Genomic DNA, 27,001 nt, shown 5'->3' with positions numbered 1-27,001 from the left:
ATAAAAAACAAATGATTCTACTTCTGCATATGTACACCTTTTGCTGGCAAACTAAAACCCTCATTATATTCCCATATTAGTAGGGATAAATCCCACAAGAAAGTACATATGTTACAATAACTAGCAACAAGAAAATAAAAAGATACAAGCATGCATGCCACCAAGCATGTGTACTGCTATGTCTAAAACGTATTTATATTGTTTGATTTTTTAATGCTATTATAATATCATTTTTTATATTTCTATAGCATTTTATATTATTTGTTTTCAATTTACAGAAAATCCATATCTACGAACGCCTAAACATCATGACAATTGAATAAGATTTTTTCGAGGCACGAAGGTTCCAGGAAGCATCGGAGGGAAGCAAGAGGAGCCAACCCCCCCCCCCCCCCCCAATTGACCAGGTGGCACGACCAGGCCCTTGGGTGCGCCCCTAGGTTGTGTGGTCCCCACACTTACCGCCTTTTGTCCATTCCACCACCATAAATTCCTATAAATAGAGAAACCATCCGAGATATTTTTATAAGATTTTTTCGCCGCCGCAAGATTCTGTTCCGAGGAGATCCAATCTAGAGGCATGTTCCGCTACTCTCCCAGAGGCTTCTACATCAACCTTGGCGCCTCCATGACCATGTGTGAGTAGTTTTCTTAGGACCTTAGGGTCCATACCAGTAGCTAGATGGCTCTCTCTTTCTCTTTGATCTTCAATACCAAATTCCCGTGAGTTGCCTCACATGATCGGGACCCATCTGATATAATTTGTGGATGTGTTTGTTGGGATATGATGAATAGTCACTTCAAGATCAGATTGTCCATTGAATACAATTGAATATTTTGAGGATTTCTTGTTGTATAATTAAATAGCTTTGCATGCTCTCCAATCTATCTTTTCTTTTTGACAAGTTCGATGGGTTTTCTTCATAGACTTGGTGCTTTGTAGTGGGTTCTAATCTTGGAGTGATCTATCTATATCCCAATGACAGAATGGAGAGAAGACTCCTATTGTATTTTGCAACTAAAAATAAAACAACGGTGTCTCGTTGTATTGCTTAATGTTTCTTGTCTACATTATGTCATCATGCTTATTGCAATCCTCTATTTCTTGTAAACTTAATACTTTGATATGCATGCTGGATAGCTGTCTTGAGGTGGAATATTATTAGTAGATGTAATTTGATTAACGGTCTACTTATCATGAACATAATGCCTATATTAGATTATACCATGAATGATCATAGTCAAAAATAGCCATGCTGGCATGGGCGTCCAACATCACCAATATGACGCAAGTGACAACATCATCTATGGTTTTCTTTCGACAGAAACTATACTCTACTAAATTCCAGTCACCATCTATATATGGTCATTAGGTATTCATGAGGGGCGAATTTCACGGCCATAATACCTCAGAGCCTGATGCATCCGTAATCGACACCATGCTTGAAGCTGCATCTACGGTCAGAACTGAAAACAAATTTCTTTCTAGCAGTCATATTTTTGGAGGGTAAAACAAATTTCTTTCTAGCAGTCATACTTTTGGAGGGTGTGGATAAACTGATCGATACAGCTCGACATATACCATATTACATTCAGGGTGTACGACGTTTCCTGTCATATTCTACTCTCGGCGACAGACACTGGAGCCAAATCGAAATGCTCCTCAAGCACCGACAGTACTTCAGGGAGTGAAGACACCATGAAGTCAGGCTTAACATCTTCAGGCAAAGATTCGTGGGGGCCGTATCGTCCAGTTTCGTCAAGCAGGCAAGTGAATGCTCCTGCTCTCTTTCCACAAACGATCTGCGCAAGGTTTTCAAAGGCAAGGCAAATGAATCAGTACACGTGCACAAGCTATCGGAAAAGTTTAAGATTCACAAAACTGTCACAAAAACTGTCCTGAACTCCGGCTTATGTAAGTGCTAGAATTAAGGAGCATTTAGCGAAAGCAGCACAAGCACAATTCCTTTTGATTCATGGGCATGCTGGAAGTATGAAACTACTGTATAACTTACTGTGGAGCTTTCAAATTTTGAACTCGTAATATCTACACTAATTTAGGAATCCTGATAGTATGCCTTGATAACTCAAACCATGGCACAAAGCAAAGTGAACTGTATAGGAATCATGCATATGCTAAGCTACATAATGGGATGAAAAATGCTCACGTCATCCTTGAGGCTGTCACCAACCATGATCACCTCGGTCGGTGGAATGTCCCAAGTGGAGCAAATATGAAGCAATGGAGCAGGATCTGGCTTATAGGGGCGGAATTCTCTGCTTAATGCAGGCACAAATGTCATCTGCGTAAGTTTCAGATGTGTGAGATTAGCATATTGAAGATGATTGCAATATTACAGATCCTGGAAAGTTATTTCACTTCACCATACCAATATATGACTAGCAAAAAATCAAGTTGGTTGAGCATAAAGTAACACATGAATATTAAAAGACACATGTTATGCAGAGTTACAACATAACCTCGGAATTTGGCTATATCAACATTCAGCCTTTCTACATGACACAAGGATTGGGGAGATCAACATTAAGGTATGTTCAGAAAGGTGCAAGAAACTAGTTGCAGAACATTACCAAAATAAACACAGATTTGGGTTGAGTGTCCCAAGGTATATCACAGTAATATACATGGGCAAGCAATGGATATCATCCTAAAAGTATAACCACGAGATGAACAGAATGAGTTTAGTGCAGCAAACTTACACCAAACCTTTGGTGAAACAAATCAACTGCGGCCTTCACATTGCGGGTGATTAAACCCCTCCTGTGTAATACCAATGGTAGGAATCAGTAACAAAAACATAAATATCTCTAATCTAATAAAGTAACTACATACAAATGCCACTAATAATTGCAGTTATTTCTGTACCATTAGTCTGGCAGATTTTTACAATAACAAACAGAAGCTACACATGAACTCAATGGCACATGTCAAAAAAAGTAAGTAAACAACAAACTAGTAAGCTACATCCAAATCTGACGCGTAGCTCAAAAAAAAAAAAGCAACCGTGTCTGTTATATATACAAGTAAACAACAAACTAGTAAGGCACCTGCTGCTAGAGTGCTTCTTCCTGATCACGAGGACTGATGGCATTAAGAAATCAGTTGGAGATTCATAATCAGTGATCTAGTAATTCACAACCAAATTAAGAATAAAAATGCATGATTTTGTGACACGATATTTATGGCTCCAGAGAGTGGAAGTTCCCGCTCCAAGATGCATGGGAATTCCTTGGAATAACACGATTTCATCAAAAAGTTGATAGACAAGACGTACTGATCATTAGGAAGTAAGGTAATCCAGGATCAGAGCCACACGCGCGGATTTGCAATAGCATGGGTTTGCATATCAAATTTCGAGCCATTCAATCTATATAGCCTACAAAGCACTCTTCCTATCATCCGAAAACAACCTCTCTAACTTCCTGAAATGTTAGTCCGTACATTAATCGACAGACAGTTCACTATTCATACAGCAAAGCCCCAAATCATGGCATGAATCAACGTTTAAGCAACTGCATGGTAGTGGTACTACCAGGTGCAAATGGTATTACACTTGCCCCAAATCAATTCTGAAAACAAAGTACAATTGAGCACATAGTGAGCTGTACAACTAACTGAACTGAACCGAGCATCACACGCATGCAAACTGAGCTACATTTTGGGACAAACAATCCCCACCTGATCTGCCTCGCGTCGAGGAACCCGCAGAGCTCCGAGGCCCCTGCAAACCGCAAGCACCGTCACACGCCGATAAGGGAAACCAGAATCAGACGCAAGGGGGGCCGACCGGGAGGGGCTCACCGGGCATGATCTGGAGGCGGTCGAGGCCGTCGCGCTCGAACCGGGCGATGGCCTCGTAGGCGCGGCGCTGCTCGTCGGGGCCCCAGGCCTCGATGCAGTGGAGGATGTCGACGGCGCCGCGGCGTAGGCCGCCTCCCCGCCGAGCACCTCGCGGTACATGGCCGGGAAGTCGATGACGGGCACCGTCAGGGTCCCGTCCATGTCGAACACCACGCCACGCAGCGGGACCCTGCGGCGGGCGGCCGCCGCGGAGGAGGACATGGAGACGGCGGCGGGCGGCCGGGGGGCGAGGCGGCGGCGTGGGAGGAGGAGGAGGGGGCGGGGGCCGCCGGCGAGGAGGCGGTGCGCGGGGAGCAGGCGGGGGAGGAGCAGGCGTGGCGCGGTCTCCGGCCGGCCGCGTCTGTCTGTGGCGTGCGCGCGCGCGTGCCGGCGGCTGGGCGTGTGGTGGGTGGGAGTGGGAGCCCGCGCGTGTGGCTCTGATCCTGGATTACGCGCCGCATTTTTCTCCAACGGGATTACGTCTTCCGGTACGGATCACGCACAACTATTGCAGGTATCTAACTGCTTTACGTCTTCCAGTATGGGTCACGGGTATAAGACTGGTTCTGCACAGGGGTTGAAAATATGTGTTTAAGCGCAAAGTGTGCATACCAATGAAAGTAACATCAAGATATTTTCACAGTACCATAGAATCATTAGGTTCTACACCAGCCAAGGCATTGATATTTTCAAAGCTAGGATTCTGCAATTCAATTCCGTTAGGTACATTCCTGATTCTATACAATTACAACATGTCATAATTACCTAGTGCACAAAGCATCAGAGAGATCAGAATGAAATATTATAACATGAGTGCAGTCGGGAATGTGTTCTTGAAAGCCGTTGCACCTGTACATTTTGGAGACATTTTGTTTAGGTGGCTTGCGCAAATTTCAATGAACAAACGAAGTCTGAGCACATGTTGGCCAATATTTATACATGTGTACTGGTCCATTACTCCAACAAACAATATCAGAATGGGTTTCCTTTTTAGACCAGTCATGCACAAAATCTCCCCCAAAGAGTAACAGTTGCATGTTTTCTTTACAATTCATTATCGAGTTATTTCATGCGATAAAACTACTTGTAAAATGTATGATGCCATGATCTCAATAAAAATACACACTCTCCATCTATGATGGAAATTTGGTGTCTTGGTTCTCCAGCAGCACCGGTAGGGGGCAAAAGGTTGGCAACAACAGTAACCAAACCAACTACATCTATAAATTCAGAAAAATGCAAGAGTTTCAGAGTAGGACAGAGCAAATTGGTAAGGAAGTTGAATTTCACAAATTAAAATTAATGCAAACTAACCTGACATAATTAAGCACAATTGATCAAATATGTTTTTCAAGCTTGGAAAGCAGTAGCACATTAGAAGCAAATCATAGGAAAGCCCGATGGCCGAGGATTTATAAGAATCACGTTGGTTCTGCCGACAAAAGGTTATATAATGTGATATGTTGCTTTGTACTTTTCTTTTGCCTATATTATCAAATGTCGTACAATCTTGTACACCGCCCCCCCCCCCACCCCTCGGGATTCTATCTCTGAACTTGCTCATCTTGTATTTTCGTATTAGGCCCTCTGCTCTTTCTCCCTAAGAAAGAAAATCAATGGCATTATCTGTCATTTTTAACTAAGGTACTAAGCAACACAAATCTAATTACAAAAAATAGCTACTCTAACCTTTCGGTCAACCATAACAAAGCTTAGACTGTACAATATGGAGGGATTAGTGCTCCAATGCTCCCATATTATTCTGATTGGAACGATAAACATTAAGCCGTACATATTTCTTGCTAAATCTTTTTAGCAGAGCACCTTCCATCACAACACTATGAGGGTATCTAGGATGCATTACAACAATTGTTAGTATCAATATGGAACTAGACGAAAGCTTCTATAATAGATTGAACTCATGATAAAATCTTTCCTGCAAAAAAAGAAATCATGATAAAATCGTAAAATGGCAAAGATAAAAGAGTGGAATAGAAATAAAAAATTATGGGCTAAATTCATCATAATTAGAAACAACAACGAAGGAAAAGAAGAAAATAAAAAGGATTAAGCGTGTGGGATAGATTGGTAGAAAAAGACCATCGCTCGTCCCCGACCGCCACTCATAAGGAAGACAATCAATAAATAAATCATGCTCCGACTTCATCACATAATGGTTCACCATACGTGCATGCTACGGGAATCACAAGCTTCAACACAAGTATTTCTCAAATTCACAACTACTCAACTAGCATGACTTTAATATCACCATCTCCATATCTCAAAACAATTATCAAGTATCAAACTTATCATAGTATTCAACACACTCATAAGAAAGTTTTATTATTAATCTTGCATACCAAGCATATTAGGCTTTTAAGCAAATTACTATGCTATTAAGACTCTCAAAATAATCTAAGTGAAACATGAGAGATCAATAGTTTCTATAAAACAAATCCACCGCCGTGCTCTAAAAGATATAAGTGAAGCACTAGAGCAAAATTATATAACTCAAAAGATATAAGTGAAGCAAATAGAGTATTCTAACAAATTCCAAATCATGTATGGCTCTCTCAAAAGGTGTGTACAGCAAGGATGATTGTGGTAAACTAACAAGCAAATACTCAAATCATACAAGACGCTCCAAGCAAAACACATATCATGTGGTAAATAAAAATATAGCTCCAAGTAAAGATACCGATAGAAGTAGACGAAAGAGGGGATGCCTTCCGGGGCATCCCCAAGCTTTGGCTTTTAGGTGTCCTTAGATTATCTTGGGGGTGCCATGGGCATCCCCAAGCTTAGGCTCTTGCCACTCCTTGTTCCATAATCCATCAAATCTTTACCCAAAACTTGAAAACTTCACAACACAAAACTTAAAATAGAAAATCTCGTGAGCTCCGTTAGCGAAAGAAAACAAAAGACCACTTCAAGGTATTGTAATGAACTCATTCTTTATTTATATAGGTGTTATACCTACTGTATTCCAACTTCTGTATGGTTTATAAACTATTTTACTAGCCATAGATTCATCAAAATAAGCAAACAACACACGAAAAAGAGAATCTGTCAAAAACAGAACAGTCTGTAGTAATCTGTAGCTAGCGCAAGATCTGGAACCCCAAAAAATTTAAAATAAATTGCTGGACGTGAGGAATTTATCTATTAATCATCTGCAAAAATAATTAACTAAATAGCACTTTCCAAATAAAAATGACAGCAGTTCTCGTGAGCGCTAAAGTTTCTGTTTTTTACAGTAAGTTCAACAAGACTTTCCCCAAGTCTTCCCAACGGTTCTACTTGGCACAAACACTAATTAAACACAAAAAACACAACCAAAAAATAGGTTAGATAATTTATTTATTACTAAACAGGAGCAAAAAGCAAGGAATAAAAATAAAATTGGGTTGCCTCCCAACAAGCGCTATCGTTTAACGCCCTTAGCTAGGCATAACAAGCAAGAATAGATCTATGTATTGCCATAATAGTAAGATAGATTATTAAAACTCATTTCATATTCTCTACGTTCAACAGCAAGTTTTCTTTGAGGCAAGCAAAAGTAATCAAAAGGGCTAAATTTATTGGGACAAAAGTCTCCAAGATCAACCTTGGGAGGTATAGGTTCCTCCTTCGGTCCCTCATATTGCATAACCAATTCATCATTATAAGCATTCTTTTGACAGAACTTTGTGAGCCTATATTCAAGAGAATACCCCAATTCATTATTTTGAATAGCCAAATCATCATTAAGTTCAGAAATTCTATCAACTAAAACATTGGTAGGCACCCTTTTTCTAAGATTTTCATTGAAAGCAACATAGTCTAGAGATTGAAAACACATTATTTCTTATTGATCAAAGAGGATGGCCTCTATGGGAGGACGGCAAGCGTCCACCCTATAATGCACAAAGATTTCTTTGGCCTCTTTTATTATGAATCGAAACTCATGAGCCAAAAAGATAGTAATGGCAGGCTTAACAGAAGAATGCTTAATATTAGAAAATTCTAGGAAAATCCTTTGTATGGAAGGATGCATGTGCATGAATTGCCTTTCAAGTTCGACTATAAGCATGGCAATAGCGTCCGCAAGACTACTAGTTCTATGAATGATAGAACTACCCATAGAGGGCAAAGCACCAGCACAAGTAAAGAAATCTTGAATAACTCCTTTTCCAATAATATTACCACTACCAACACAGAATCTTTTTATATGTGAGATAGTGAGTTCTTTAGTAGGAGCATCAAAATTATTATCGACAATAGTATCCCCAATTTCAGACATAGAGGCAGAAGGTAAAGAACTAGCCATAACGACAAGTAAGCAAACTAACACACATGCAAGCAAAAAGCAAGCGGACAAAAGAGGCAAAAAGAGAAGGAGAGGGAGGATAGAGAGAGAGAGAGAGAGGGCAAATAATGTTGGGGAACGTAGTAATTTCAAAAAAATTCCTACGCACACGCAAGATCATGGTGATGCATAGCAATGAGAGGGGAGAGTGTTGTCTACGTACCCTCGTAGACCGATAGCGGAAACGTTATGACAACGTGGTTGATGTAGTCGTACGTCTTCATGGCCCGACCGATCAAGCACCGAAACTACGGCACCTCTGAGTTCTAGCACACGTTCAGCTCGATGACGATCCCCGGACTCCGATCCAGCAAAGTGTCGGGGAAGAGTTCCGTCAGCACGACGGCGTGGTGATGATCTTGATGTACTAATGTCGCAGGGCTTCACCTAAGCACTGCTACAATATTATCGAGGACTATGGTGGAAGGAGGCACTGCACACGGCTAAGAATATGATCACGTGGATCAACTTGTGTCTATGGGGTGCCCCCTGCCCCCGTATATAAAGGAGTGGAGGAGGGGAGGGCCGGCCCTCTCTATGGCGCGCCCTAGGGGAGTCCTACTCCCACTGGGAGTAGGATTCCCCCTTTCCTAGTCTAACTAGGAGTCCTTCCATGTAGTAGGAGTAGGAGTCAAGGCAAGGGAAAAGAGAAGAGAAGGAAGGAGGGGGCGCAGCCCTTTCCCCTAGTCCAATTCGGACTAGGCCTTGGGGGGGCGCCCAACCTCTCCTATCTCTTTCCCCTAAAGCCCAATAAGGCCCATATACTCCCCGGCGAATTCCCGTAACTCTCCGGTACTCCGAAAAATACTCCAATCACTCGGAACCTTTCCGATGTCCGAATATAGTCGTCCAATATATTGATTTTTACGTCTCGACCATTTTGAGACTCCTCGTCATGTCCCCGATCTCATCCGGGACTCCCAACTCCTTCGGTACATCAAAACTCATAAACTCATAATATAACTGTCATCGAAACCTTAAGCGTGCGTACCCTACGGGTTCGAGAATAATGTAGACATGACCGAGACACGTCTCCGGTCAATAACCAATAGCAGAACCTGGATGCTCATATTGGCTCCCACATATTCTACGAAGATCTTTATCGGTCAGACCGCATAACAACATACGTTGTTCCCTTTGTCATCGGTATGTTACTTGCCCGAGATTCGATCGTCGGTATCTCAATACCTAGTTCAATCTCGTTACCAGCAAGTCTCTTTACTCGTTTCGTAATACATCATCTCGCAACTAACTCATTAGTTGCAATGCTTGCAAGGCTTATGTGATGTGCATTACCGAGAGGGCCCAGAGATACCTCTCCGACAATCGGAGTGACAAATCCTAATCTCGAAATACGCCAACCCAACGTGTACCTTTGGAGACACCTATAGAGCTCCTTTATAATCACCCAGTTACGTTGTGACGTTTGGTAGAACACAAAGTGTTTCTCCGGTAAACGGGAGTTGAATAATCTCATAGTCATAGGAACATGTATAGGTCATGAAGAAAGCAATAGCAACATACTAAACGATCGAGTGCTAAGCTAATGGAATGGATCAAGTCAATCACATCATTCTCCTAATGATGTGATCCCGTTAATCAAATAACAACTCTTCGTCTATGGTTAGGAAACATAACCATCTTTGATTATCGAGCTAGTCAAGTAGAGGCATACTAGTGACACTCTGTTTGTCTATGTATTCACACATGTATTATGTTTCCGGTTAATACAATTCTAGCATGAATAATAAACATTCATCATGAAATAAGGAAATAAATAATAACTTTATTATTGCCTCTAGGGCATATTTCCTTCAGTCTCCCACTTGCACTAGAGTCAATAATCTAGTTCACATCGCCATGTGATCTAACATCAATAGTTCACATCTTTATGTGGTTAACACCCATAGTTCACATCGATAGGTGACCAACACCCAAAGGGTTTACTAGAGTCAGTAATCTAGTTCACATTGCTATGTGATTAACACCCAAAGAGTACTAAGGTGTGATCATGTTTTGCCTGTGAGAGAAGTTTAGTCAACGGGTCTGCCATATTCAGATCCGTAAGTATTTTGCAACTTTCTATGTCTACAATGCTTTAGATGGAGCTACTTTAGCTAATTGCTCCCACTTTCAATATGTATCCAGATGAAGACTAAGAGTCATCCGGATCAGTGCCAAAACTTGTATCGACATAACCCTTTTACGACGAACATTTTGTCACCTCCATAATCGAGAAACATATCCTTATTCCACTAAGGATAATTTTTGACCGCTGTCTAGTGATCTACTCCTAGATCACTATTGTACTCCCTTGCCAAAATTAGTGTAGGGTATACAATAGGTCTGGTACACAGCATGGCATACTTTATAGAACCTATGGCCAAGGCATAGGGAATGACTTTCATTCTCATTCTATTTTATGCCGTGGTCGGGCTTTGAGTCTTACTCAATTTCACACCTTGTAACACAGGCAAGAATTCTTTCTTTGACTGTTCCATTTTGAACTACTTCAAAATCTTGTCAAGGTATGTACTCATTGAAAAAAAACTTATCAAGCGTCTTGATCTATCTCTATAGATCTTGATGCTCAATATGTAAGCAGCTTCACCGAGGTTTTCTTTGACACAATCCTTTCAAACACTCCTTTATGCTTTGCAGAATAATTTTACATTATTTCCGATCAACAATATGTCATACACATATACTTATCAAAAATGTTGTAGTGCTCCCACTCACTTTCTTGTAAATACAGGCTTCACCGCAAGTCTATATAAAACTATATGCTTTGATCAACTTATCAAAGCGTATATTCCAACTCCGAGATGCTTGCACCAGTCCATAGATGGATCACTGGAGTTTGCATATTTTGTTAGCACCTTTAGGATTGACAAAACCTTCTGGTTGCATCATATACAACTCTTCTTAAATCCATTAAGGAATGTAGTTTTGTTTATCCATTTGCCATATTTCATAAAAATGCGGCAATTGCTAACATGATTTGGACAGACTTAAGCATCGCTACGAGTGAGAAAATTTCACCGTAGTCAACACCTTGAACTTTGTCAAAAAAACCTTTTTCGATAAGTCTAGCTTTGTAGATAGTAACACTACTATCAGCGTCCGTCTTCCTCTTGAAGATCCATTTATTTTCTATGGCTTCTCGATCATCGGGCAAATCCATCAAAGTCCATACTTTGTTCTCATACATGGATCATATCTCAGATTTCATGGCCTCAAACCATTTCGCGGAATCTGGGCTCATCATCGCTTCTTCATAGTTCATAAGTTCGTCATGGTCTAGTAACATGACTTCCAGAACAGGATTACCGTACCACTCTGGTGCGGATCTCACTTTGGTTTACCTACGAGATTTGGTAGTAACTTGATCTGAAGTTACATGATCATCATCATTAGCTTCCTCACTAATTGGTGTAGTAGTCACAAGAACAGATTTTTGTGATGAACTACTTTCCAATAAGGGAGAAGGTACAATTACCTTATCAAGTTTTCTACTTTCCTCCCACTCACTTCTTTCAAGAGAAACTCCTTCTCTAGAAAGGATCCATTCTTAGCAACGAATGTCTTGCCTTCGGATCTGTGATAGAAGGTGTACCCAACATTTTCTTTTGGGTATCCTATGAAGATGCACTTCTCCGATTTGGGTTTGAGCTTATCAGGTTGAAACTTTTTCACGTAAGCATTGCAACCTCAAACTTTAAGAAACGACAGCTTAGGTTTCTTGCCAAACCATAGTTCATACGGTGTCGTTTCAACGGATTTAGATGGTGCCCTATTTAACGTGAATGCAGTTGTCTCTAATGCATAACCCCAAAATGATAGTGGTAGATCGGTAAGAGACATCATAGGTCGCACCATATCTAATAAAGTACGGTTATGACGTTCGAACACACCATTACATTGTGGTGTTCCAGGTGGCGTGAGTAGTGAAACTATTTCACATTGTTTTTAACTGAAGGCCAAACTCGTAACTCAAATACTCTTCTCTACGATCAGATCGTAGAAACTTTATTTTCTTGTTACGATGATTTTTCACTTCACTCTGAAATTCTTTGAACTTTTTAGATGTTTCAGACTTATGTTTCACCAAGTAGATATACTCATATCTGCTCAAATCATCTGTGAAGATCAGAAAATAATGATACCTGTCGTGAGCCTCAATATTCATCGGACCACATACATCAGTATGTATGATTTCCAACAAATCTGTTGCTCACTCCATTGTTTCGAAGAACAGAGTCTTAGTCATCTTGCCCATGAGGCATGGTTCGCAAGCATCAACTGATTCATAATCAAGTGATTCCAAAAGCCCATCAGCATGGAATTTCTTCATGCGCTTTACACCAATATGACCTAAATGGCAGTGCCACAAATAAGTTGCACTATCATTATTAACTTTGCATCTTTTGGTTTCAATATTATGATTATGTGTATCACTACGATCGAGATCCAACGAACTATTTTCATTGGGTGTGTAACCATATAAGGTTTTATTCATGTAAACAGAACAACAATTTATTCTCTTACTTAAATGAATTACAATAAACATGATCAAATCATATTCATGCTCAACGCAAACACCAAATAACACTTATTTAGGTTCAACACTAATCCCGAAATTATAGGGAGTGTGCGATGATGATCATATCAATCTTGGAACCACTTCCAATACACATCGTCACTTCACCCTTAACTAGTCTCTGTTTATTCTGCAACTCCCGTTTTGAGTTACTAATCTTAGCAACTGAACTAGTACCAAATACTGAGGGGTTGCTATGAACACTAGTAAAGTACACATCAATAACATGTATATCAAATATACCTTTGTTTATTTTGCCATCCTTTCTTATCCACCAAATACTTGGGGTAGTTCCGCTTCCAGTGACCAATCCCTTTGCAGTAGAAGCACTTTGTCTCAGGCTTAGGACCAGACTTGGGTTTCTTCACTTGAGCAGCAACTTGCTTGCCGTTCTTCTTGAAGTTCCCCTTCTTCCTTTTGCCCTTTTCTTGAAACTAGTGGTCTTGTCTACCATCAACACTTGATGTTTTTCTTGATTTCTACCTTCGTTGATTTTAGCATCACGAAGAGCTTGGGAATCATTTCCGTTATCCCTTGCATACTATAGTTCATCACGAAGTTCTACTAACTTGGTGATGGTGACTAGAGAATTCTGTCAATCACTATCTTATCTGGAAGATTAACTCCCACTTGATTCAAGCGATTGTAGTACCCAGACAATCTGAGCACATGCTCACTAGTTGAGCGATTCACCTCCATTTTTTTAGCTGTAGAACTTGTTGGAGACTTCATATCTCTCAACTCGGGTATTTGCTTGAAATATTAACTTCAACTCCTGGAACATCTCATATGGTCCATGACGTTCAAAACGTCTTTGAAGTCCTGATTCTAAGCCGTTAAGCATGGTGCACTAAACTATCAAGTAGTCATCATATTGAGCTAGCCAAACGTTCATAATGTCTGCATCTGCTCCTGCAATAGGTCTGTCACCTAGCGGTGCATCAAGGACATAATTCTTCTGTGCAGCAATGAGGATAAACCTCAGATCACGGATCCAATCCGCATCATTGCTACTAACATCTTTCAACACAATTTTCTCTAGGAACATATCAAAATAAACACAGGGAAGCAACAACGCGAGCTATTGATCTACAACATAATTTGCAAAATACTAACAGGACTAAGTTCATGATACATTTAAGTTCAATTAATCATATTACTTAAGAACTCCCACTTAGATAGACATCCCAATTATCATGATCATAGTTGTGCTTGATGGTATTTAATTCATCAGAAAGTTGATGTAATTGCTGATGTGCTTGAATAGATAGGGGTAGTTGAAATAAACTATATAAATTATCCAAATCCTTGGCAGCCTTGATAGTTATATTTTCCTTATAAGTGAAAGAGTGCAGTTCAGGAAACTTTAGCTTCATAATGTCACCTTTCCATTTGTCCTCCCAAAGCATATTGGTTTCACCAGATTTAATATCACAAGTTGTCATATCTCTGAAGTAATCATACATTTTCATGCAATCTCTCCACAAAAAAGAGCCTTTGTTCCTGTTAGAATGAGGGGCTTCATTATTATGATAATGGGCTTCCCAAATTAATTTAACCCAAGGCACATCAATCTTGTTGTAAAATTTGTAAAGGTGCTTGATAAGAAGGGCTTTGTTTTGTTCTCTCAAATTTAGAACTCCGAGTCCCCCTTGATTTTTTGGCTTGCATATCATCTGCCAGCTTGCCAAACATTTGCCTCCTTTATTAATATCATTTCCATACCATAGGAAATTTCTGCTTGATTTATCAACATGATCTAGGATGGTGATATGAACTTTGAGGGAGCACATAGCAAATATTGGCATTGAGGCAACAACCGAATTTATATAAGTAAGTCTGCCAGAGTAGTTCATGAATCTAGCAACCCCAGATAATCTTTTATCAATTCTAGATATGACAGGAATGAGATCCTGTATTGAAGGTTTTGTGGTGCCCATGGGTAATCCTAGATAAGTGAATGGAAGGCTTTCGACCTTGCATACAAATAATGTGGCACGCCTGGTGACCTCTTGATGATTAACATTGATGGGAATCATAGAGGATTTGCTGAAGTTAACAAAAAGACCCATGGACAGACTGAAAAGGTTTAGAAGGTATTTGAGGTGGTTAAGCTGATCTTCATTAGCAGGCATAATCAACAAAGTGTCATCAGCATATTGTATGATTGGATAATCTTGACCATATGCATGATTTATAGGTAGAGATAGTTCTCCATTTGACCAGGCAGCATTAATAACTATTTGAAGAAGATCTACAGTAATAACATATAATAATGGGGAATTAGGATCCCCTTGTCTGACCCCTCTCTTACAGATGATTTTTTTCCTAGCCACTCCATTGAGTAGGACAGAAGTAGATGCAGTTTGGAGAATGTTGTTTACCCATTTGATCCATCTAGGTCCAAAACCTTTGGCTCTGAGCATAACAATAATGGTTTTGTATTCCACCTTATCAAATGCCTTTTCAAAATCTAATTTGAGTATGATGATAGGCTCTTTTGACTGATGGCATAAGTGGAGATATTCAAAGGCATATCCCAAACAATCCGGTATGTTTCTACCTTTGATAAATCCATATTGATTCTGATGGATAACTGAAGTAATAATTTTCTGAGCTTTGTTAGCCATAAGCTTAGTAATAATTTTTAGGGGAAGACTGGCCAGGGAAATAGGCCTAAAATCATTCATATTGAGAGGATTTGCAATCTTTGGAATAAGAGTAATGAAAGCAGTGTTGATACTCTGAATGTCACTGTTCCTTTCAAAAAAAATCCCAAATCATAGTGTAAATGTCCTGTTTAATAATATCCCAGCATTTTTTCAGGAAAGAACCATTGAAGCCATCTAGTCCTGGGGCTCTTTCAGCTGGAATATCTTTAATCACCTGATCAATCTCATCCATAGTGAATGGGGCTTCAAGTTGAGATAGGTCAGAGGGCTGAATAAGTTCCTCAAGGTTAAATAACATAGCTGGGTCAATTGACTTGCCCAATCTGTCTTGGAAAGATTTCCAAATGATTGCAGCCTTATGATCATGGTTTTGGACATGATTTCCATCTTCATCATTGATAGAAGTAATGAAGTTTTTTCTGTAACTCTAGGTAGCCATGGCATGAAAGAAATCAGTATTTTCATCATCCAGTTTCACACACCTCATTTTAAATCTTGATTTCCAATAAATTCTTTTCACTTCCAATAATTTGGTTATGTGTCTCTTCAAAATAGTTCTGAAATTGGCTTCCATAGTGCTGAGGATTCTTTGATCTTCAATGTCATCCAGCATAGACAATACATAATTACATGCAGAAATGTTAGTGTTGAGCTTGGACAAGTTCTTACTCCATTTCTTGAGTCCCATTCTAAGACACTTGAATCTGGCAGCAACATCTTGAGCAGAGTTTGCCATCTGTTGGTTCTTATTCTAGCATTGTATAATAGTTTCATAAAAAAAACCATCAAATTCAAACCAGTAGTTTTCAAACCTGAAGATGGAGGATTTAGGAATGTCACTGCCAATCTGAATGTGTATAGGGACATGATCAGATGTTACTCTGGTAAGTGGATGAGCCAGTGTGTTTGGGAAAGATAGGGTCCAGTTAGTAGAGGTAAATATCCAATCCAGTTTTTCCAATAATGGGAAGTCTTACATATTACTCCATGTGAAATTTCTACCTTTGAGAGGGATCTCCACAAGGTCCTATTGTTGGAGAAGGTTGTTAAACATAAGCATATTGTTTGTATCCCCTCCAGGTCTATTTCTGTCATGAGGGCTCCTTATTAAGTTAAAATCACCAACCAACATCCAGTGGTCCATCTGTGATGCATCAATATTGTTCAACCAATCAAAAAATCCACTCTATCTTCATTCTGACAGGGCCCATATATGTTACTGATATAAAAGGTATGACCAGATTAATTACATGATAACTTGACAGTGAGTTGGTAGGAGGATTGACTGATGATAGAGCCACTAAATAGACTGCCATTCCAAATAGTAATAAGTCCACCTGACAAACCAACTGAAGGATTATATGCAAACTGGTTGAATCTTCTAGGTGAAATTTTTTTGAGATAAGCCTGGTCAAATGAATCTCCTTTTGTTTCTTGAATGCAAATAACACCACAATTACTTTCCTCAATTCTAGCTCTCAAATCATCCCATCTGGTTTGAGAGTTTATTCCTCTGACATTCCAGTTTAAGATATTCCAGTTCCTATTCATTAAAATGTATTGATGGAAATATGCCATAGGGACATGAGTTAATCATATCCTCAAGATTATAGCAACTTACGCTTTTAAGCAAGCAAAAATGTAACCAGTATTTTTGAAAAGTGCACCTGCCAATGATTGACTGCTCATAATATAACTGACCATTCAGCCAACTCAAAATGTGAAATACTAAAAACATGATGTTCCATCCATAAAACTGACAACAAGTTTGCCCATAACAGAACTGACCATTCAGACAACTAAACATGTAACATAAATAAGCCTTGATGTTCCACCAACATAAGCAAATATTGGATTTAACTCCTTACGAACCAGGTTCATAAATAAAGCAAAAGTAGCATTCCAGGACCAAGGGAAATAAAAGAAAGGCCTAAGGCCAGATAGGGTCTTTTTACGGCAAGACCAACTGAGATAAGAACTAGAATTATTCATAGTCCACCGAGGCCTTCAGTTTCTCTCCAGAGACCTCCTCAGGAGGTATCTGACACTACTTGGTGGCGATAGCTTGGATGGTGTCGAGTGGAAGCTCAGGCGGTGGTTTGGCAGTGGGGTCAACAATCTCATATTCAAATTCTGCATTCAGGCTCTTCTGGCATTTGTTAATGTTCTTGGCCTTGATTGCAGCAGCTTCATTCTTAAATCCCACGCTCAATCCAGCAAGACGACGGCTGCGTCGGAGATCATTAACATCCAATGGGCGTTGTTTTTCTTCCTCTTATTGAAAGCAGAAGAGTTTGCAGCAGCAGGCAATGGATCTGCCAGCTCAAGTGGAGGCCCATTCACAGGATAATTTTGGTTGCTAGCTATGAAGTCCAGCATAGCTGGGTATGGAACTTTGATGTCTACTACACAACCGTCTTCTTGTAGATGTTGTTGGGCCTCCAAGTGCAGAGGTTTGTAGGACAGTAGCAAATTTCCCTCAAGTGGATGACCTAAGGCTTATCAATCCGTAGGAGGTGTAGGATGAAGATGGTCTATCTCAAGCAACCGTGCAACCATATAACAAAGAGTCTCTTGTGTCCCCAACACACCCAATACAATGGTAAATTGTATAGGTGCACTAGTTCAGCGAAGAGATGGTGATACAAGTGGTATATGGATGGTAGATAAAGGTATTTGTAATATGAAAATATAAAAACAGCAAGGTAACTAATGGTAAAAGTGAGCGTAAACGGTATTGCAATGATAGTAAACAAGGCCTAGGGTTCATACTTTCGCTAGTGCAAGTTCCCTCAACAATACTAACATAATTGGATCACATAACTATCCATCAACATGCAACAAAGAGTTACTCCAAGGTCACTAATAGCAAAGAACAAACGAAGAGATTATGGTAGGGTACGAAACCACCTCAAAGTTATTCTTTCCAATCAATCCGTTGGGCTATTCCTATAAGTGTCACAAACAGCCCTAGAGTTCGTACTAGAATAACACCTTAAGACACAAATCAACCAAAACCCTAATGTCACCTAGATACTCCAATGTCACCTCAAGTATCCGTGGGTATGATTATACGATATGCATCACACAATCTCAGATTCATCTATTCAACCAACACAAGGACCTCAAAGAGTGCCCCAAAGTTTCTACCGGAGAATCACGACGAAAACGTGTGCCAACCCCTATGCATAGGTTCCCAATGTCAGGAAACCCGCAAGTTGGTCACCAAAACATACATCAAGTGGCACGTGGTATCCCATTGTCACCACAGATATCCACGACAAGACATACATCAAGTGTTCTCAAATCTTTACAGACCCAATCCGATAAGATTACTTCAAGGGGAAAACTCAATTCATTACAAGAGAGAAGAGGGGGAGGAGAAACATAGGATCCAACTATAATAGCAAAGCTCGTGATACATCAAGATCGTGCCAAATCAAGAACACGAGAGAGAGAGAGAGAGAGAGAGAGAGATCAAACACATAGCTACTGGTACATACGCTCAGCCCCGAGGGAGAACTACTCCCTCCTCGTCATGGAGAGCACCGGGAAGATGAGGATAGCCACCGGAGAGGGATTGCCCCCTCCGGCAGGGTGCCGGAACGGGTCTAGATTGGTTTTCAGTGGCTACGGAGGCTTCTGGCGGCGGAACTCCCGATCTATCTTATTCTCTCGAAGTTTTAGGGTATATGGAGTTATATAGGCAGAAGAAGCACGTCAGGGGAGCCACGAGGGCCCCACGAGGCAGGGGGCGCGCCCCTACCCTCGTGAGATCCTCCTTCCTTCCTTGACGCGGGGTCCAAGTCCATCGGGTGGCTTTCGTTCAAAAAATAACTTCTCTAGTTGATTTCGTTCCGTTTCGACTCCGTCTGATATTCCTTTTCTTCCAAACACTGAAATAGGCATAAAACAGCAAATCTGGGCTGGGCCTCCGGTTAATAGGTTAGTCCCGAAAGTAATATAAAAGTGGATAATAAAGCCCAATATTGCCCAAAACAGTAGATAATATAGCATGGAGCAATCAAAAATTATAGATACGTTGGAGACGTATCAAGCATCCCCAAGCTTAATTCCTGCTCGTCCTCGAGTAGGTAAATGATAAAAAAGATAATTTTTGATATGGAATGCTAGTTGGCATAATTTCAATGTAATTCTTCTTACTTGTGATATGAATATTCAGATCTATAAGATTCAAGGCAAAAGTTCATATTGACATAAAAATGATAATACTTCAAGCATACTAACTAAGCAATTATATCTTCTCAAAATAACATGGCCAAAGAAAGCTATCCCTACAAAATCATATAGTCTGGCTATGCTCCATCTTCACCACACAAAATATTTAAATCATGCACAACCGCGATGACAAGCGAAGCAATTGTTTCATACTTTTGATGTTCTCAAACTTTTTCAATCTTCACGCAATACATGAGCGTGAGCCATGGACATAGCACTATAGGTGGAATAGAATGGTGGTTGTGGAGAAGACAAAAAGGAGAAGATAGTCTCACATCAACTAGGCGTATCAACGGGCTATGGAGATGCCCATCAATAGATATCAATGTGAGTGAGTAGGAATTGCCATGCAACGGATGCACTAGAGCTATAAGTGTATGAAAGCTCAATAAAAGAAACTAGTGGGTGTGCATCCAACTCGCTTGCTCACAAAGACCTAGGCATTTTGAGGAAGCCCATCATTGGAATATACAAGCCAAGTTCTATAATGAAAGATTCCCACTAGTATATGAAAGTGACAACATAGGAGACTCTCTATCATGAAGATCATGGTGCTACTTTGAAGCACAAGTGTGGAAAAAAGGAACAGTTGCATTGCCCCTTTTGTTTTTTTATTTGGCCTCCCTTTTTTTGGGACAATGCTCTATTGAATGATGATCATCACACTTCTATTTATTTACAACTCAATGATACAACTCCATACTAGAACAAAGTATGACTCTATATGAATGCCTCCGGTGGTGTACCGGGATATGCAATGAATCAAGAGTGACAAGTATGAAAGAATCATGAACAGTGGCTTTGCCACAAATACTATGTCAACTACATGATCATGCTAAGCAATATGACAATGATGAATGTGTCATGATGAACGGAATGGTGGAAAGTTGCATGGCAATATATCTCGGAATGGCTATGGAAATGCCATAATAGGTAGGTATGGTGGCTGTTTTGAGGAAGGTATATGGTGGGTGTATGGTACCGGCGAAAGTTGCGCGGTACTAGAGAGGTTAGCAATGGTGGAAGGGTTAGAGTGTGTATATCCATGGACTCAACATTAGTCATAAAGAACTCACATACTTATTGCAAAAATCTACAAGTTATCAAACCAAAGTATTACGCGCATGCTCCTAGGGGGATAGATTGGTAGGAAAAGACCATCGCTCGTCCCCGACCGCCGCTCTTAAGGAAGACAATCAATAAATAAATCATGCTCTGACTTCATCACATAACGGTTCACCATACGTGCATGCTACGGGAATCACAAACTTCAAAACGTGTATTTCTCAAATTGACAACTACTCAACTAGAATGACTCTAATATTACCATCCTCATATCTCAAAACAATCATCAAGTATCAAACTTCTCTTAGTATTCAACACACTCATAAGAGAATTTTATTATTCTTGAATACCTAGCATATTAGGATTTTAAGAAAATTACCATGCTATTTAAGACTCTCAAAATAATCTAAGTGAAGCATGAGAGTTCATCTATTTCTTCAAAATAAAACTACCACCATGCTCTAAAATATATAAGTGAAGCACTAGAGCAAATGACAAACTACTCCGAAAGATATAAGTGAAGATCAATGAGTAGTCGAATAATTGTGCAACTATGTGAAGACTCTCCCATTCAATAATTTCAGACCTTGATACTTTATTCAAACAGCAAGCAAAACTAAATAAAATGACATCTAAGAATAGCATACATCATGTGAAGAAGCAAAAACTTAGGATCAACCGATACTAACCGATAGTTTGTTGAAGAAGAAAGGTAGGATGCCAACCGGGGCATCCCCAAGCTTAGACGCTTGAGACTTCTTGAAATATTATCTTGGGGTGCCTTGGGCATCCCCAAACTTGAGATTTTGTGTCTCCTTAATTCCTCTTATATCACGGTCTCCCTAAATATCAAAAGCTTCATCCACACAAAACTCAACAAGGACCCGTGAGATAAATTAGTATAAACCATTGCCGAAACCTTATCATACTCTACTGTCACAAATCACTAAAATTATTATTCAACATTGCATAATAAATGCCTCTGCATATTTAATAGTCCTATCCTCAAATAGAATCATTAAAGAAGCAAACATATGCAAACAATGCAAACATAACAGCAATCTGCCTAAACAGGATAGTCTGTAAAGAATGCAGCAACATCCATACTTCCCTAGCTCCAAAAATTATAAAAGAAAATTCCCACTGTAGTAAATTTATCAGAGCTTAATATGCAAAAGGTTTCAACATTTTATCATATTCTGACTTTCTAGGGAATTATTGCAACAGCGGTAAACTTTCTGTTTTCAAACAGCAACATGAGGACTTGTAAAATAGGCATAGTAAAGGCTATCAATGCCACTTTTATTGAAATAAAAGATGCAAAACATTGTTCTAAATAACATAAAGCAAATGCAAACAAAATAAATTGACGCTCCAAGCAAAACACATATCATGTGGTGAATAAAAATATAGCTCCAAGTAAAGTTACCGACGGAAGTGGACGAAAGAGGGGATGCCTTCCGGGGCATCCCCAAGCTTAGGCTCTTGGCTATCCTTGAATATTACCTTGGGGTGCCTTGGGCATCCCCAATCTTAGGCTCTTACCACTCCTTGTTCCATAGTCCACTACAGGAATCCAGTATTTTGCAGTCTGCCACGGCGGACGGCAAAGGCACGGATGGCGGACGGCAAAGAGCTTTGCCGTCAGCGGTGGACAGCAAACAGTGACGGCAAAGACAGGATCGGCAAACAGGTCCTTTGCCTACAGCGGCAGACGGCAAAGAGGAGGGACGGCAAAAAATTGGACGTCCGCCAGCTTTAGTCCGTTAGGCGGCTAACGACGGCCTTTGCCGTCCGCCAGCGGACGACAAATTTGAGCGTCTCTTTGCCGTCCGCCAGTTGACGTCAGCAATGCGTCAGTGCCCGCTGTGTTTTGCCGTCTGCCACGGCGGACGGCAAAGGCAAAGTCTTTGCCATCAGCTTAGCTTTGCCGTCCGCCACGGTAGGCAAATTTGCCAAATGGCCCATCCCTCAGGAAGCACAGGTGGGCGCCACGTGCCCCCTTTGCCGTCTGCCACCGACGGCAAAGGCGTCTTTGCCGTCTGCCGTGGACGGCAAAGAGCCTGCACTGCCTCTTTTTTATTCTGTTTTTCTTATATCCAACAATTATCACAACACATATATATCCACCACATAAATATCCAGCACATATATATATCCAACATAATAAATATCCAGCACATATATATCCATCCATACATACATAGTAGGTTGCACATAGTTCCATCGATCCATAGATATTACAATATGCAAAGTTTCATCATAGCAATCTAGTTTCATCATAGCAAGCGAGCAGAATACAAGAAGTGCATCAAAGGAAAAAGCAAGCAATCCATCATAGGAAGCTGGCTTCCGTGAAGTGAATGAAACCTGCAAAATGACAAATAAGAAAGTTAGAAAAAGAAGACTAGAAGAAGAATTAGACTAGAAGAAAAAGAATAGAAGAAGAAGAATACTAGAAGAAGAAGTATATGCCATTTATTAGCTAACTTAGGTGAACTGGATCATTTATGAGCTAAATTAGTTGAAATGGATCATTTATGAGCTAACTTAGGTGAAATGGATCGTTTATTATCTAACCTAGGTGAAATGGATCGTTTATGAGCTATCTTAGGTGAAATGGGTTGTTTATGAGCTAACCTAGGTGAAATGGGTCGTTTATGAGCTAACCTAGGATGAAATTGATCATTTTGGAGCTAACTTAGTTGAAATGGGTCGTTTATGAGCTAACTAAGGTGAAATGCCACATTTTTGAGCTAACTAAGGTGAAATGGATCGTTTTTGAGCTAACTTAGGTGAAATGGGTCATTTTGGAGCTAACCTAGGTGAAATGGGTCATTTTGGAGCTAACCTAGGTGAAATGGGTCATTTTAAAGCTAACATAGGTAAAATGGATCATTTTGGAGCTAATCTACGTAAAATGGGTCATTTTAGAGCTAACTTGGATAAATTGGATCACTTGTAAGCTAACTAAGGTAAAATGAGTCATTTTAGAGCTAACTTAGGTAAAATGGATCGTTTATGAGCTAACCAAGCTAATTATGCAATTCATAAGTAAGCTAAGTACATATCATTTTAGAGCTAACTTAGGTAAATGGATGGTTTATGAGGTCAGTAAGCTTATTAAGTCATTTTGGAGGAAAAGAAGCTAACTCTAGGTCATTATGGTAAGCATATTGGAGGAAATAAAGCTAAGTCTAGGTCTTTATGCATTTGTTAAGCAAAACACTAGATAAACTTACCATGATCAGGGAGGTGTAGGAGCGGGCTGGCTCGCGCCGGTAGCTGGAGAAGGATCGTGCGGTGCGTTTCTGGAGTTAAGCTGCACCAAAGATCATTTCCAATGTCTCGTTAGCATTATGACACTCAAATGTTAAGACTAGCAAGTAATGTCCATTCAAATTAAACTCACCGTGCTCCCAGGAGCAATCACTGGCATCGGCGGAGCGGTCTAACCGGACTTCTCGCACACAGACTGCACATTTGGTTTTCACAATAGAGTCATACTAGTTAGTAATGAGACTCAAATGTTAAGACTAGCAAGTAATCTGCAGAAGAAACTTACCACAAGGAGCTCGTACATGGACCTTGCCTGCATGTCATTCTGTGCCCTCTCCTCCTCCAATATCTTTGTCGTCCTCTCCTCCAACTCCCGCTGCCTCTCCGCCGCCTCCGCCAGAAGTTTCTTCGTTCTATCTCTCTCACTCTGTATAGCAGCCTGCAACACCACTCACATGACCATTTGTAATCATTGATGGAAGCGCACACGATGTAATGGAGAAAGATAGCTGAGTACGTATAACTAACCTTGAAGGCGAGTTGGACTGGCCGTTCACGAGGCCTTATCTCAGGAGCGGAGCTCGACTGGCGGGCCTTGATCTCCGGGAGAGTGCTAGGACAACGGATAAGTCCATCTCCCATGGCTATGGAGCCATGGGACCTCCCGCCACCAGATATCATCAGCAGCTCTGTATCAATGGGACCCTGGCTCGGGTTAAAGTCCTCCCCTTTCCTCGCCTTCCCCTGATCTCTATATTGCACGAGCTTGTCGTGGGCGGAGATGTTGGTGAAGTTCTTTGGATCATCGAGGTCAGACGCAGAGAATGCCTTGACTTTCTTGTAAGGGCCAGTGTGGGCCATGGCATACAAGTCGTACACCTCTGGCACCTTATCCGCCTTATTGTAGCGTGCCTGAAAGAGAGAAACAAAGTAAATTAGTAATTAAAGGGCTAAAGCTAGCATGATGAATGAATTGCATGAATCATGAAGCATACCACATACCCAGTTCCGCCCGTACTGAAATAAGTTGGAGCTGCCTTGGTGGTGTGGCACACCTTCCATTTGGGCACGTTTGTCCTTGGCCTCTTTGTGGGTGGCCCGCCATTCTTTTGAGCACCACGCATTGACCAACACCTCCCAACAATCCATCCGATCCGCACACCATCTCGGAGGGGCCTAAGTTAGCAAATAGAAACTTGAGCGCTACGGCTATGAATTACTAAATGAAGGAAGTAAGTACAAGGCCTTAAGAATTACCTTCATGTACTGCTCCTTACTCAAGAACTTATCGCAGCACTCCTGCTTGGGCTTCTTGATACCATGCCCGGCGTAGTAGTCTTGAACAGCCTGCACCCGAATGTCATGCCGTAAGTTCTGAAGTAGGCGCTTGCACTCCTTCTGGATAACATCTGCCTCCTCCTCCTCGCATCCCTCCTCACACCTGTAGAATGTCTGCAATCAAATGAGACAATATTGATTAGTACAATTAATAACTAGCTAGTTGAAGATTTTTAATTATGTAAAGGAGAAATTACCCAGAACTTTCTGATCACCACGTCTGCCCTCGTCTTGCACAAGACACTATCGATAATCTCACCCGGCGGGGCCGGGGCAGCCAAGTAGTGCTCCCAACTCAATCCAACCTCTGGAAGCCGACCCTCACCAGGCAACGTGACAAACCCCGGGAAGTTTTGCCAAATCAGAACTCCAAGGACGGAGTTGGGCCGGCGGACACTTTCATGGTGGTCCCAACCCCTGCAGCATGACAAGGCCAACCCATCAGTTATTTGAAGAAACGTGAATGCAGAAGGTACAAAAATATTAAATGCACTTACCTCTCGAATCTCGAGCATCATCATAGTCTTGCACCATGTTTTCCATCCCGGTACCATGCTCATCGGTGCAACGACGATCCACCTCAGCTCGGTCACGTTGGGCAGACTCACCATGAAATGTCCACACCGTATAATCGGGCGTAAAACCACTCTTCTGCAGGTGTTTGCCCATTTCAGCCTTTGTCCTCTTTTCCCAATTGCCGCACCGGAAACAGGGGCACCAGGTTTTCTTCTGGCCATTTGCAAATGTGGCTTGCACAAACCCCTTGGTTTTTGTGAACCATTTAGCGCTCCATTTGTTCTGACCAGTGTGACCGGTATACATCCACGCACGATCACTCATCTTGACTTTCAGAGCTACTGGACACACAACAATTATATATGTAATTCACCATGTATATATTCATCAGTTGATCTACTTTGTCAATTTTATTAGGGACAATTACATTTGAGCCCCTAGTTGTGTCACACCTGTGTGTTTTGCCCCTAAATTCAGAGAACCCTCATTTCTATCCAAGCTCATTTACTCTTCTTATGTTTTTGCCCTTTGACCATTTGACTGCAACTTTGAAAACTTCATAACGAATTAATACTAACTCAGAAAAATGCAAATAAGATATCAAAATGATCAGAAAAACATCACCTATATGTGCATGCCATTTGCATTCATGATAAAAGTACTGAAAAGTCCCTATCTCAGTTTGAGCTCATATGATGTCTTTTGTCAGTCATGAATGCAAATGACATGCACATATAGGTGATGTTTTTCCGGACATTTTGATATCTTATATGCATTTTTCTGAGTTAGTATGAATTCGTTATGAAGTTTTCAAAGTTACGGTCAAACGGTCAAAGGGCAAAAACATAAGAAGAGTAAACGAGCTCGGGCAGAAACGAGGGTTTTTTGAATTTAGGGGCAAAACACACGGGTGTGACACAACTAGGGGCTCAAATGTAATTGTCCCATTTTATTATGTCCATGCAACCTACACTCTAATAGGTAATGATAGGTCCTAATCCCACCGTGTATGTGTAGATTGGGTTCATTTTCCCATGCTATGCTCCAGATCCGATGCAAAATTTCAGCAGCACCTCCCCGCT

The 27,001-nt window shown here is 40.7% G+C and overlaps 1 pseudogene; it reads right to left on the bottom strand.

Annotated features, from left to right (window-relative positions):
- Positions 1-1,362: 1,362 nt before the first annotated feature.
- The window catches only part of LOC123101489 (uncharacterized), a 39,451-nt pseudogene continuing 13,812 nt past the window's right edge, over positions 1,363-27,001 (bottom strand).

Source organism: Triticum aestivum, chromosome 5A (genome assembly GCF_018294505.1).
Source record: "Triticum aestivum cultivar Chinese Spring chromosome 5A, IWGSC CS RefSeq v2.1, whole genome shotgun sequence".
NCBI classification, from domain to species: domain Eukaryota; kingdom Viridiplantae; phylum Streptophyta; class Magnoliopsida; order Poales; family Poaceae; genus Triticum; species Triticum aestivum.
This window is presented reverse-complemented; position numbering and strand designations above follow the sequence as displayed.